Raw genomic sequence first — 13,781 nt, 5'->3', positions numbered from 1 at the left:
ACACTACCTGTAATTTATAACATTTCTTGGTTTCAAACTTGAATTTGTCCAGTTTTTGTCTACCTTTTACATACATTTATGAAGCTGAAATTCATGATTCTGGTGCACAAATGTAGTGCAGGTTTTTTGATTGACAGAATTTAGTGTATTAAGACATATTTTTGGTTCAAAGCAAAAGTTTTGTCCATTGGGACAGTCAAAATATGCAACAGATTTATCAATCATTATGATAAAATGGGTGAGTCTGAGTTTACTCTGTCTACAACTTAGACAGGATTGCTAAATGTGGGCTACTAGGTATTAAAAGGGTTAGCCAGAGTTGGAAATTTTTTTTTTTTTTGTTTGTTTATTTTTTTTCCCAGAAATACTGCCACTCTCACTCATGTTAAAATGTACATTATTTGAAATGTATAGGTTAGAGATGAGTGAATTGATCTATTAGAACCCAAATTTTACCCACATTTTTAAGAAAAAATTCTTGAGAGATTTTCCAGGCATTTCAATAACTTTTGATTCGAGTGCAATCGATTGTACCTGAATCAAATTTCTTGGCTGATTCTGACAAATTGGGTTGAAATTAGAGATAGTACTGTAGTATAATAGTGGGAAATTTGTCATTCTCTAGTGTAAATATAATAAGTAGTAATAGTTATTGTATGAGTAATAGTTGAGGTTAGGGTTGAGAGAATCGAACTCTACAAAGTGGAATTCGATACAAATTTTGTCGCAAAGCCAAATTTCCTTTTGCTTTGTGGTAGCGAATGGATTTTCCCTGAATGCCAGTAAAAAAAAAAAAAAATCATACTTACCTCTTGATCTCTTGATTGAAGATCTCGCACAAAATCCCGTGCACGGCGACTTATGATGTCACCTGGCCGGCCAACGTGATGACTTCATCACGGGCCGCACAAGATATCACGCTAGATCTTCAATGAAGATGGTGGAGGCCAGCTTTTTGCGAGCAAATGAATTAGGTAAGTATGATTTTATTATTATATTTTTAATTTTACACTGTATTATTGCTGTCAAATGCCGCGATCATCTATAAATGTGGCTTCTGAGAAGTAGAATGATGGAAGGTGGCTCAATCACAGCTCCCTGTCATTGTACCCATTAATTTGTCACAAAGCAAATCTTTTTGTAAAATTCAGGGAAGCAGCCAAATCAAATTTTTTAATACTTCGCTCATCACTAGTTGTAGTACTTCTGGTTACAATTATTATCCCAGATCCTTAGATATATTGGACCTTCTAGTGTTCAAAGCTTGCTGAATTAGTTCTAAGTTAAGGGTGCTTTCACACTAGCGTTTTTGTTTTCCAGTATTGAGTTCCGTCACAGGAGCTCAACACCGAAAAAAAAACCTGATCAGTTTTATCCTAATGCATTCTGAATAGAGAGCATTCCGTTCAGGATGCATCAGGATACATCAGTTCAGTCCCTCTTACGTTTTTTGGATGGAGAAAAAAACGCAGCATGCTGCAGTTTTCTCTCCGGCCAGAAATACTGATGCTGGATCCAGCATTAATTTACATTGAAGTGTATTAGTGCCGGATTCGGCATTAAGTGTTCCGGCAAAACGGATCCGGCTTTCCGGTCTGCGCATGACCTTTAAAAAAAAATAAAAAATCAATACCGGATCCGTTTTTCCGGATGACACCGGAGAGACGGATCCCGTATTTCATTGCATTTTTCAGACGGATCCACATACGGATCCGTCTGACAAATGCCCTCAGTTTGCATCCGGATTGCCGACAGAACTGCCTGCCGGAATCATCTGCCGCAAGTGTGAAAGTACCCTAAGTAAACCCAGAGATGAAAGTTCTAGGAGAGATGTTAGGTCAATAAATATTAATAAGCGCAAAGATGGATGTTTACCAATAACAGAGCAGTTAAATGAAAAGAATAAAAAAAAGAAAAAAAAAGAAGCTCATGTAACTTTACAGGGAGTGCAGAATTATTAGGCAAGTTGTATTTTTGAGGATTAATTTTATTATTGAACAACAACCATGTTCTCAATGAACCCAAAAAACTAATTAATATCAAAGCTGAATATTTTTGGAAGTAGTCTTTAGTTTGTTTTTAGTTTTAGCTATTTTAGGGGGATATCTGTGTGTGCAGGTGACTATTACTGTGCATAATTATCAGGCAACTTAACAAAAAACTAATATATACCCATTTCAATTATTTATTTTTACCAGTGAAACCAATATAACATCTCAACATTCACAAATATACATTTCTGACATTCAAAAACAAAACAAAAACAAATCAGTGACCAATATAGCCACCTTTCTTTGCAAGGACACTCAAAAGCCTGCCATCCATGGATTCTGTCAGTTTTTTGATCTGTTCACCATCAACATTGCGTGCAGCAGCAACCACAGCCTCCCAGACACTGTTCAGAGAGGTGTACTGTTTTCCCTCCTTGTAAATCTCACATTTGATGATGGACCACAGGTTCTCAATGGGGTTCAGATCAGGTGAACAAGGAGGCCGTGTCATTAGATTTTCTTCTTTTATACCCTTTCTTGCCAGCCACGCTGTGGAGTACTTGGACGCGTGTGATGGAGCATTGTCCTGCATGAAAATCATGTTTTTCTTGAAGGATGCAGACTTCTTCCTGTACCACTGCTTGAAGAAGGTGTCTTCCAGAAACTGGCAGTAGGACTGGGAGTTGAGCTTGACTCCATCCTCAACCCAAAAAGGCCCCACAAGCTCATCTTTGATGATACCAGCCCAAACCAGTACTCCACCTCCACCTTGCTGGCGTCTGAGTCGGACTGGAGCTCTCTGCCCTTTACCAATCCAGCCACGGGCCCATCCATCTGGCCCATCAAGACTCACTCTCATTTCATCAGTCCATAAAACCTTAGAAAAATCAGTCTTGAGATATTTCTTGGCCCAGTCTTGACGTTTCAGCTTGTGTGTCTTGTTCAGTGGTGGTCGTCTTTCAGCCTTTCTTACCTTGGCCATGTCTCTGAGTATTGCACACCTTGTGCTTTTGGGCACTCCAGTGATGTTGCAGCTCTGAAATATGGCCAAACTGGTGCCAAGTGGCATCTTGGCAGCTGCACGCTTGACTTTTCTCAGTTCATGGGCAGTTATTTTGCGCCTTGGTTTTTCCACACGCTTCTTGCGACCCTGTTGACTATTTTGAATGAAACGCTTGATTGTTCGATGATCACGCTTCAGAAGCTTTGCAATTTTAAGAGTGCTGCATCCCTCTGCAAGATATCTCACTATTTTTGACATTTCTGAGCCTGTCAAGTCCTTCTTTTGACCCATTTTGCCAAAGGAAAGGAAGTTGCCTAATAATTATGCACACCTAATATAGGGTGTTGATGTCATTAGACCACACCCCTTCTCATTACAGAGATGCACATCACCTAATATGCTTAATTGGTAGTAGGCTTTCGAGCCTATACAGCTTGGAGTAAGACAACATGCATAAAGAGCATGATGTGGTCAAAATACTCATTTGCCTAATAATTCTGCACGCAGTGTAATAAAGAGTTTATGAATTCTTTTTGCTTTCTCAGCAAGAATCATAATCTTCTAAAAGGTGAATATTTCATGATTAACTGACAAAAATACTCTGCCTTATCTGATAGCACATAGGGGGTCATTTACGAACAAATATACTCAATTTTTTGGCAAAGGTTATATTTGCTGCAATCTGCAACTTTTTTCCCTTTTCCACCGCTCACATCAGGTCTAAAACAGGGGGTGTGGGTAGAGAAAAGGGCAGGCCGGCAGGTCCGTCTAATGTATCACTTTCTATGTCTGTTTTTGGCATGGAAAATTATTAAAATCTATGCCTGCAAGGGAGCTGACATAGATTTAGACATGTATAAAGTCTGCCTCAGTTATGTAGAGGTGGGCGCTTCTATATAACTTAGGCAGATAAACCGCCAGGGCAGGAGGGACGAAGACTGACGTCTAAATTGCCGGTCTTCAGAAACGTCCCTCATAATCTTAAATTTATTTTGGTACTTGCAGAATAAAACAGCAATTTCAAAGCTGTTTTTTAAACTTTACCTTATGACTTTTAGAGAATCTTGCACTGGCACTGTTTTGCTAATTCAGTGTGTAATTCAGTTTGCTATTGATATGATTACCTATAAAGAGCAAAAAAGTGCAAAAATGCCCACATGAATTATAAAATATATAACTTTATTCATCACATGTTGACAAGTTAACTTGAATCCCTGACACATTCCATTTTTGCTAAATTTTAACAGTAAAGTGGCAGAATCACACAGGAAACCAGAGTAACATACGGTACCATTGCTATATATGAAACCTCACAAATGGCTGGATATCCTTTGTCTGCGGTGTCTCTTGGTGTCTCCTTCCTATATTAGATAGCCCTCTCCAGCTAGTAGAACACTGTGTATGGCCCAATGCACACTGCATATGACCCCTGTGGAACTTTTGGATCGGCATCACATGACTCTGGGTCCTAGAACACATGATCAGATCAGAGAATATAAAAGGAAAAGAGATGATTTAGCCAGTTTTCTCAAAGATTTGAGAAAAGAGATGCTCTGAGAGTACACTTACATCAAAATGTGCCATAAAAGCCAAAAAGCTAAGGTGGAATCCAGCAAAACATTGTATAGCAGTAAGGTAATATATTACATTTGTCACTCAAAAGTGTATCCTTAAAGGGAACCTTTCACATTGAACATAGTTTTCGAGCTTGACCAACAGAAGGTAATTCAGAAATTGCCACAAAACGATATGAGAAAGCAGTCAGAGATTCGACCAGGGGTCAGGGTTAGGAGGAGAACAACAAGCACCAAGCAGCAAAACCAGAAATTCAGAAATGAGACTGGAATCCAGAAACCACGCTAAAACAGGGTCACTAGTTGGTAGGGAAGGGATGGCAGGATGAGTTGCCTTTAAATGTGCTTCCATGCTTGACCTTATTAGCACTCCCCTGTTGCTGCAACAATTCAGTGCAACCAGCAGCTGAAAGCAGGAACCTTCCGCCCTGAGAAGGGGACATTACTGGAAAGAGGAGATATGAGTTGAGTTGTTTGGTAACCTGTTTCAGTCAATGACTGAAAGCTGGAAAGCTGTAGTCACCAGTAGAGGCGCATCTGTGGAACAAGGAGAGTTGAGTAACAAAATGTCTTGTGGTCAGTTGAAAGATTTTCCCAATGTAATGAAGGCAGAGCTGCAATCTCCAATATGAGTTATGAAGAAAGATGGGGGGGAGTCATGAACTTTATACAGGGTGAGTCAAAAGTCCCAGAACACCCTTTTATTTCAGAAAATAAATGCAACTTCTACATCTAGTACTGGTCCGGACCCCAAGTACAGAAGATTCCGTGGACAAAGAAAATTATTCTTTAAAAACTATCTACCAACATAGCCATTTGTTGCAGTATAGGACCTGGACTTATGCTATGCCAAGTTACCACTATGGTATAAGGACCTGTGCATTACGTGTTGGGCGATTCGTACCAGCTGACCTGATCATCTGACTCATCTACATAGGATCACCTGATCGCAAGTACGCCCTCCGAGCTGAGCGCTTGAAATTAATTCAGCGTCCAGCGTCCAGCGCTCTGGTGACTGCATCCTTCACCGCTGCGTGATCACTTACTTTGAGCACGTCCTCCAAGCTGTGTGCTTTTTCAATCTAATCAGCGTTTAGCATCCAGAGTCCAGTGCCCTGGTGACTACATCGTTCCACCGCTCCGTGCAAGTAGACCACATATTAACATCATCGGTACTACTGAGTGGTAAGAGTCTCATGGAGACAGTTCTATTTGGCAACCACTGACTGGTGGATTATATCGCTCTTTGCCACATTCCATTTCAGGAGACATTAACTCAGGAGACTATACAACAGTCTTGGCATTTATTTGTGACATTTCTTTTATGTTTTATTCATTGCATTTTATTGTATCGAATGTTTGTATATCTAGTTTGGTGTTACATGTCTGGTAGTGTTTGGTGTCCAGCATGTTTGCTAGACATTCCCCTGTCTAACGTTGTATCCTCTGGAAGGGGACCTCTGGTTCCCCGGAGGGGAAACCAATTGTCTGTACGCAGCTATGTGTGTCCTGGATACCTGTGTGGTTGTTGTATGTGCAGTGTCCTTAATATGTTTGGACATCAGCACTTGTGCACGGGTTCCAGTCGGTGTGCCTGTGGTAGGTAAGTGTGTTGTATTCATCGCTTACCTGCCAATTCCATATACTGTATTCGGTCAACTTTCTTTGCAGCTTGGCCAGTGGAGTGTCCTGTTTGTCCATGTTTTGGAGGAGCAGGTCGTCTTTACCCTGCTCCTAGTCAAGGGATTTCTTGAGGGTTAGTAGGGCCCTGAGGTTCCGGAGTATAAGCACTTCTACCATCTGGGTTGGCACATACGGTTAGGAGACAGGGTGAGAATGAGGGACGCTGTAGGAGGTTTCCTACTCCTTTTATTCCTCCTCCTGGCCTTGTTGCTTCCCTTTTGCCTACTCATTGTACGGTGGGGAGTTTCCCCCACTCCCCACCGTGACAGTAGTTTCCAAAATGGGGTTACTTTTTTGGAGTTTGTACTCTAAGGGTGCACCAGGGGGGCTTCAAATGGAACATGGTGTCAAAAAACCTGTCCATCAAAATCTGCCGCTCCTTTCCTTCTGTGCCCTTCCATGTGCCTGTATAGCAGTTTACGGCCACATATGGGGTGTTTCTGTAAACTAAAGAATCAGGGCAATAAATATTGAGTTTTGTTTGACTGTTAACTCTTGCTTTGTTAGTTAAAAATTCTGAAATTTTATCTCCATTTTCCATTAATTCTTGAAGAACACCTAAAGGGTTAACAAAGTTTGTAAAATCAGTTTTGAATACCTTGAGGGGTGTAGTTTCTAAAATCGGGTCCTTTTTGGGTGGTTTCTATTATGTAAGCCGCACAAATTGACTTCAGACATGAACTGGTCCTTAACCTCTTAAGGACATAGGGCGTACAGGTACGCCCTTGTGCCCTGGTACTTAAGGACACAGGGCGTACATGTACGCCCTGTGTATTTTCGATCACTGCCGTGCGGCTGGCAGTGATCGGAACCCGGTGCCTGCTCAAATCATTGAGCAGGCACCTAGGCTAAATGCGCGGGGGGGTCCCGTGAGCCCCCCATGTCGGCGATCGCGGCAAACCGCAGGTCAATTCAGACCTGCGGTTTGCTGCGATTTCTGAAGTTTCTGGTCCCCGCGGTCCCTGACCGCGGGGATCAGAAACTTTATATGCCTAAAAAAAAAGTTTTATTCACCCCCCCCTGCACCCCCGAATGATTTTTATGGTGGTGGGAGGTGCAGGGGGGGTGTTGCGGGCGGTGTGGGCGGTGCGGGAGGCGGGCGGTGCGGCAGGCGGGATCGCGATCCCCCGCCCGCCTCCCCTTGTATAATCGTTGGTGTCTAGTGGGGATACCAGGGTGCCAGCACATTGCTGGCACCCTGGTATAAACGGCTGACATCTGCGATGCGATGTCAGCCGTTTAACCCTTTCCATACAGCGGTCCGTACGGACCGCTGTATGGAAAAGGTTAACAGCGCAGGGAGCTCCCTCCCTCTCCCATCGGGGGGGTGCTGTGCCTTTGCAGCCCCCCGATGGGGAGGGAGAGAGCCCCCCGAGAGATCCCCTCCTTACCCTTCCCCGTCTGCGAAGTTCTGAGCAGTACTGAGCAGACGGGGAAGGTTCCCATGGCAACAGGACGCCTCTCAGGCGTCCTGCTGTCCATGGTGCTGAACAGATCTGTGCTGAAAGGCATAGATCTGTTCAGTGTAAGTAAAATACAGTACAGAACAATATATATTGTACTGTACTGTATTATACAGACATCAGACCCACTGGATCTTCAAGAACCAAGTGGGTCTGGGTCAAAAAAAAGTGAATAAAAGTGAAAAAAAAGTAAAAATCAAAAAACACATTTATCACTGATAAAAAATGAAAAAAACAAAATTCCCTACACATGTTTGGTATCGCCGCGTCCGTAACGACCTGATCTATAAAACGGTCATGTTACTTTACCCGAACGGTGAACACCATAAAAATAAAAAATAAAAAACTATGATGAAATTGAAATTTTGCCCACCTTACTTCCCAAAAAAGGTAATAAAAGTGATCAAAAAAGTCGCATGTACGCCAAAATTGTAACAATCAAACCGTCATCTCATCCCGCAAAAATCATACCCTACCCAAGATAATCGCCCAAAAACTGAAAAAACTATGGCTCTTAGACTATGGAAACACTAAAACATGATTTTTTTTGTTTCAAAAATGAAATCATTGTGTAAAACTTACATAAATAAAAAAAAAGTATACATATTAGGTATCGCCGCGTCCGTATCGCCCGGCTCTATAAAAATATCACATGATCTAACCCCTCAGATGACCACCGTAAAAAAATAAAAATAAAAACGGTGTAAAAAAAGCCATTTTTTGTCATCTTACGTCACAAAAAGTGTAATAGCAAGCAATCAAAAAGTCATATGCACCCCAAAATAGATGCCAATCAAACCGTCATCTCATCCCGCAAAAAATGAGACCCTACTTAAGATAATCGCCCAAAAACTGAAAAAACTATGGCTCTTAGACTATGGAGACACTAAAAATTTTTTTGGTTTTAAAAATGAAGTCATTGTGTAAAACTTACATAAATAAAAAAAATTGTATACATATTAGGTATCTCCGCGTCCGTGACAACCTGCTCTATAAAATTACCACATGATCTAACCTGTCAGATGAATGTTGTAAATAACAAAAAAAAAACGGTGCCAAAAAAGCTATTTCTTGTTACCTTGCCGCACAAAAAGTGTAATATAGAGCAACCAAAAATCATATGTACCCTGAACTAGTACCAACAAAACTGCCACCCTATCCCGTAGTTTCTAAAATGGGGTCACTTTTTTGGAGTTTCTACTCTAGGGGTGCATCAGGGGGGCTTCAAATGGGACATGGTGTCAAAAAAACCAGTCCAGCAAAATATGCCTTCCAAAAACCATATGGCATTCCTTTCCTTCTGCGCCCTGCCGTGTGCCCGTACAGCTGTTTACGACCACATATGGGGTGTTTCTGTAAACTACAGAATTAGGGCCATAAATAATGAGTTTTGTTTGGCTGTTAACCCTTGCTTTGTAACTGGAAAAAAAATATTAAAATGGAAAATCTGCCAAAAAAGTGAAATTTTGAAATTGTATCTCTATTTTCCATTAAATCTTGTGCAACACCTAAAGGGTTAACAAAGTTTGTAAAATCAGTTTTGAATACCTTGAGGGGTGTAGTTTCTTAGATGGGGTCACTTTTATGGAGTTTATAATCTAGGGGTGCATCAGGGAGGCTTCAAATGGGACATGGTGCCAAAAAAACAGTCCAGCAAAATCAGCCCTCCAAAAACCAAACGGCGCACCTTTCACTCTATGCCCCGCTGTGTGCCCGTACAGTAGTTTACGGCCACATATGGGGTGTTTCTGTAAACAGCAGAGTCAGGGCAATAAAGATACAGTCTTGTTTGGCTGTTAACCCTTGCTTTGTTAGTGGAAAAAATGGGTTAAAATGGAAAATTAGGCAAAAAAATGAAATTCTCAAATTTCATCGGCATTTGCCAATAACTCTTGTGCAACACCTAAAGGGTTAACGACGTATGTAAAATCAGTTTTGAATACCTTGAGGGGTGTAGTTTCTTAGATGGGGTCACTTTTAGGGAGTTTCTCCTCTAGGGGTGCATCAGGGGGCTTCAAATGGGACATGGTGTAAATAAACCAGTCCATAAAAATCAGCCTTCCAAAAACCAAACGGCGCACCTTTCACTCTACGCCCCGCTGTGTGGCCGTACAGTAGTTTACGGCCACATATTGGGTGTTTCTGTAAATGGCAGAGTCAGGGCAATAAAGATACAGTCTTGTTTGGCTGTTAACCCTTGGTTTGTTAGTGGAAAAAATGGGTTAAAATGAAAAATTAGACAAAAAAATGAAATTCTCAAATTTCCTCCCTATTTGCCAATAACTCTTGTGCAACACCTAAAGGGTTAACAACGTATGCAAAATCAGTTTTGAATACCTTGAGGGGTGTAGTTTCTTAGATGGGGTCATTTTTGGGTGGTTTCTATAATGTAAGCCTCGCAAAGTGACTTGAGACCTGAACTGGTCCCTAGAAATTGAGTTTTTGTAAATTTCGGAAAAATTTCAAGATTTGCTTCTAAACTTCTAAGCCTTATAACATCCCCAAAAAATAAAATATCATTCCCAAAACAATTCAAACATGAAGTAGACATATGGGGAATGTAAAGTCATCACAATTTTTGGGGGTATTACTATGTATTACAGAAGTAGAGAAACTGAAACTTTGAAATTTGCAAATTTTTTTCAAATTTTTGTTAAATTAGGTATTTTTTGGTGCAAAAAAAATTTTTTTTTTGACTCCATTTTACCAGTGTCATGAAGTACAATATGTGACGAAAAAACAATCTCAGAACGGCCTGGATAAGTCAAACCGTTTTAAAGTTATCAGCACTTAAAGGGACTCTGGTCAGATTTTCAAAAAATGGCCTGGTCCTAAGGTGTAAAAAGGCTGTGTCCTTAAGGGGTTAAAAAGTGAGTTTTGGAAATTTTCTGAAAAATGTCAAGATTTGCTTCAAAACCTTCTAAGCCTTCTAATGTCCGCAAAAAATAAAATGGCATTCACAAAATGATCCAAACATAAAGTAGACATATGGGGAAGGTAAAGTAATAACTATTTTTGGAGGTACTACTATCTATTATAAAAGTAGAGAAATTGAAATTTGCAAATTTGCAAATGTTTCCAAATTTGGTATTTTTTTATAAATAAAAATGAAATTATTTGACTCAATTTTACCACTGTCATGAACTAAAATATGTGACGAGAAAACAGTCTCAGAATGGACTGGATAAGTAAAAGCAACTTAAAGTTATTGCCACATAAAGTGACACGTCAGATTTGCTAAAAACAGCCTGGGCAGAAAGGTGAAAAATGGCCCGGTCCTTAAGGGGTTAATCTATACATTTTTTTTTTATTATTTTTTTTTTACATAAGACATGACCAGTCATGTTATAACTTTTCAAACCTAATACCTAGGTGGTTTAAACTTAAGCCCCCTACCTCAAACCTTCTTCAATGAAACCAACAACAATGCAACCTTCTCAGGTATAATTCACACCTATAATTGCTTTTGCCATCACCTCTGTTGATCAACACATTGGCACTGAGAGTAACTTGAGGGTTTGCTTGTTACTTCACTGCTCAATCCATGCCTTTTCTTTCATCTGTGCATTTGTTCCAGCTGTTTCCCTATTATGTGCCAAGCAGATAAACTGTCCTTTTCCAAATCAGCACAGTTTTTGTCTAGGGTCAATACTTTCTATTGTTTCTTTTTTGTGCAAAAATCCTTCAATGGATTTGCTGACCTGATCAATGAAATTTCCTTAGAATTCCTTCTCCTTTATAAGGTTCATATCATTTATTACTCAAAACTTTTAATCCTTAGACCAGTGTTTCCCAACCAGTGTGCCTCCAGCTGTTGCAAAACTACAACTCCCAGCATGCCCGCACAGCCAAAGGCCTTAGACCTTTTCTGAGACCTTTATATTAAGTTATGATAATCTCCATGGACTGCACATTGGATGTTAGTACAATTGTATCTACTGATGTTCAGCAATGAAATTGTATTCCTCTTAGTAATGTAATTTATCTGGCATGTAAAGGTCTGTTGGGAAATCACATCCAAGATAATCAAACATTTACAATATCTGCAAATATTACTGGTGTATCTCACAGAGGTTACCCTTCATTGCAGTTGTGAAAGAAACACAAAACTGAGATCAATGTTTATGCATAACAAAAGAAGACTTAGCAGTATGTGTTGTCCTCCACTTTTTCCTCCACAGCTTGCTTTCTCTTTATGTATCCCTAGGCATCTTTTTGTATAGATCTTTGATGCAACATCGTGCAAGGCATTTTATATAAAATATATACTTGTATCCACATTGATGTTCTGCTCTACTCATGTGGGCACTTTGGGCCCTATGCTCTCATGATTGTTAGGGATCCCAGTGGTCAGATTGCCAATGGACAGATACCTACCCCCAATCCTGTGGATAAGGGATATGGATTGTTAGTGGGAAAACCATTTTGAAGGGAATCTGTCATCACACTTTTGATTTGGGTGGTGTTTAATTTGAAGGAAACAGATCATACAGTTTAATAAGAGTTATTTCTCTAATAAGTCTGGGATCAGTCTACTAAACCCAATTGGGCATCTTCTTTCAATGGACTAGTCACAGAGCACTCTTAATGAATGCAAAGTAGTTTTTATTCGTAAAGCAACTTTCACAACAAAGTGACGTTTCGGTCAAATCATGACCTTTTTCAAACACTGTGAAAATAATATAGAAAATACACAATATTGAAAAGACTTCAAGTATGAACACACTGCAGCAAAAGAGTATATATGCATTGTGTCAATAAAAAACTTACAAATTAACAAGCTTCACTGTCTCCACTATGGACATATATCAAAAGTTGCATAACTTGGACAAATAACAATACATACGTAACTTCTGGATTAAGGTAGCTCCAAATGTGCCAGACATCAGAAAACATCATAGAAGAACCAATGTATAGAGAAGGCAGAACAACAGGTGCAATTAACCTGGCATTTCTTTACAGGGAGTGCAGAATTATTAGGCAAGTTGTATTTTTGAGGATTAATTTTATTATTGAACAACAACCATGTTCTCAATGAACCCAAAAAACTCATTAATATCAAAGCTGAATATTTTTGGAAGTAGTTTTTAGTTTGTTTTTAGTTTTAGCTATTTTAGGGGGATATCTGTGTGTGCAGGTGACTATTACTGTGCATAATTATTAGGCAACTTAACAAAAAACAAATATATACACATTTCAATTATTTATTTTTACCAGTGAAACCAAAATAACATCTCAACATTCACAAATATACATTTCTGACATTCAAAAACAAAACAAAAACAAATCAGTGACCAATATAGCCACCTTTCTTTGCAAGGACACTCAAAAGCCTGCCATCCATGGATTCTGTCAGTGTTTTGATCTGTTCACCATCAACATTGCGTGCAGCAACAACCACAGCCTCCCAGACACTGTTCAGAGAGGTGTACTGTTTTCCCTCCTTGTAAATCTCACATTTGATGATGGACCACAGGTTCTCAATGGGGTTCAGATCAGGTGAACAAGGAGGCCATGTCATTAGATTTTCTTCTTTTATACCCTTTCTTGCCAGCCACGCTGTGGAGTACTTGGACGCGTGTGATGGAGCATTGTCCTGCATGAAAATCATGTTTTTCTTGAAGGATGCAGACTTCTTCCTGTACCACTGCTTGAAGAAGGTGTCTTCCAGAAACTGGCAGTAGGACTGGGAGTTGAGCTTGACTCCATCCTCAACCCGAAAAGGCCCCACAAGCTCATCTTTGATGATACCAGCCCAAACCAGTACTCCACCTCCACCTTGCTGGCGTCTGAGTCGGACTGGAGCTCTCTGCCCTTTACCAATCCAGCCACGGGCCCATCCATCTGGCCCATCAAGACTCACTCTCATTTCATCAGTCCATAAAACCTTAGAAAAATCAGTCTTGACGTTTCAGCTTGTGTGTCCTGTTCAGTGGTGGTCGTCTTTCAGCCTTTCTTACCTTGGCCATGTCTCTGAGTATTGCACACCTTGTGCTTTTGGGCACTCCAGTGATGTTGCAGCTCTGAAATATGGCCAAACTGGTGGCAAGTGGCATCTTGGCAGCTG

The sequence above is a fragment of the Bufo bufo genome, chromosome 5, assembly GCF_905171765.1.
Source record: "Bufo bufo chromosome 5, aBufBuf1.1, whole genome shotgun sequence".
Taxonomy (NCBI): domain Eukaryota; kingdom Metazoa; phylum Chordata; class Amphibia; order Anura; family Bufonidae; genus Bufo; species Bufo bufo.
Note: the sequence above shows the minus strand (reverse complement) of the source record.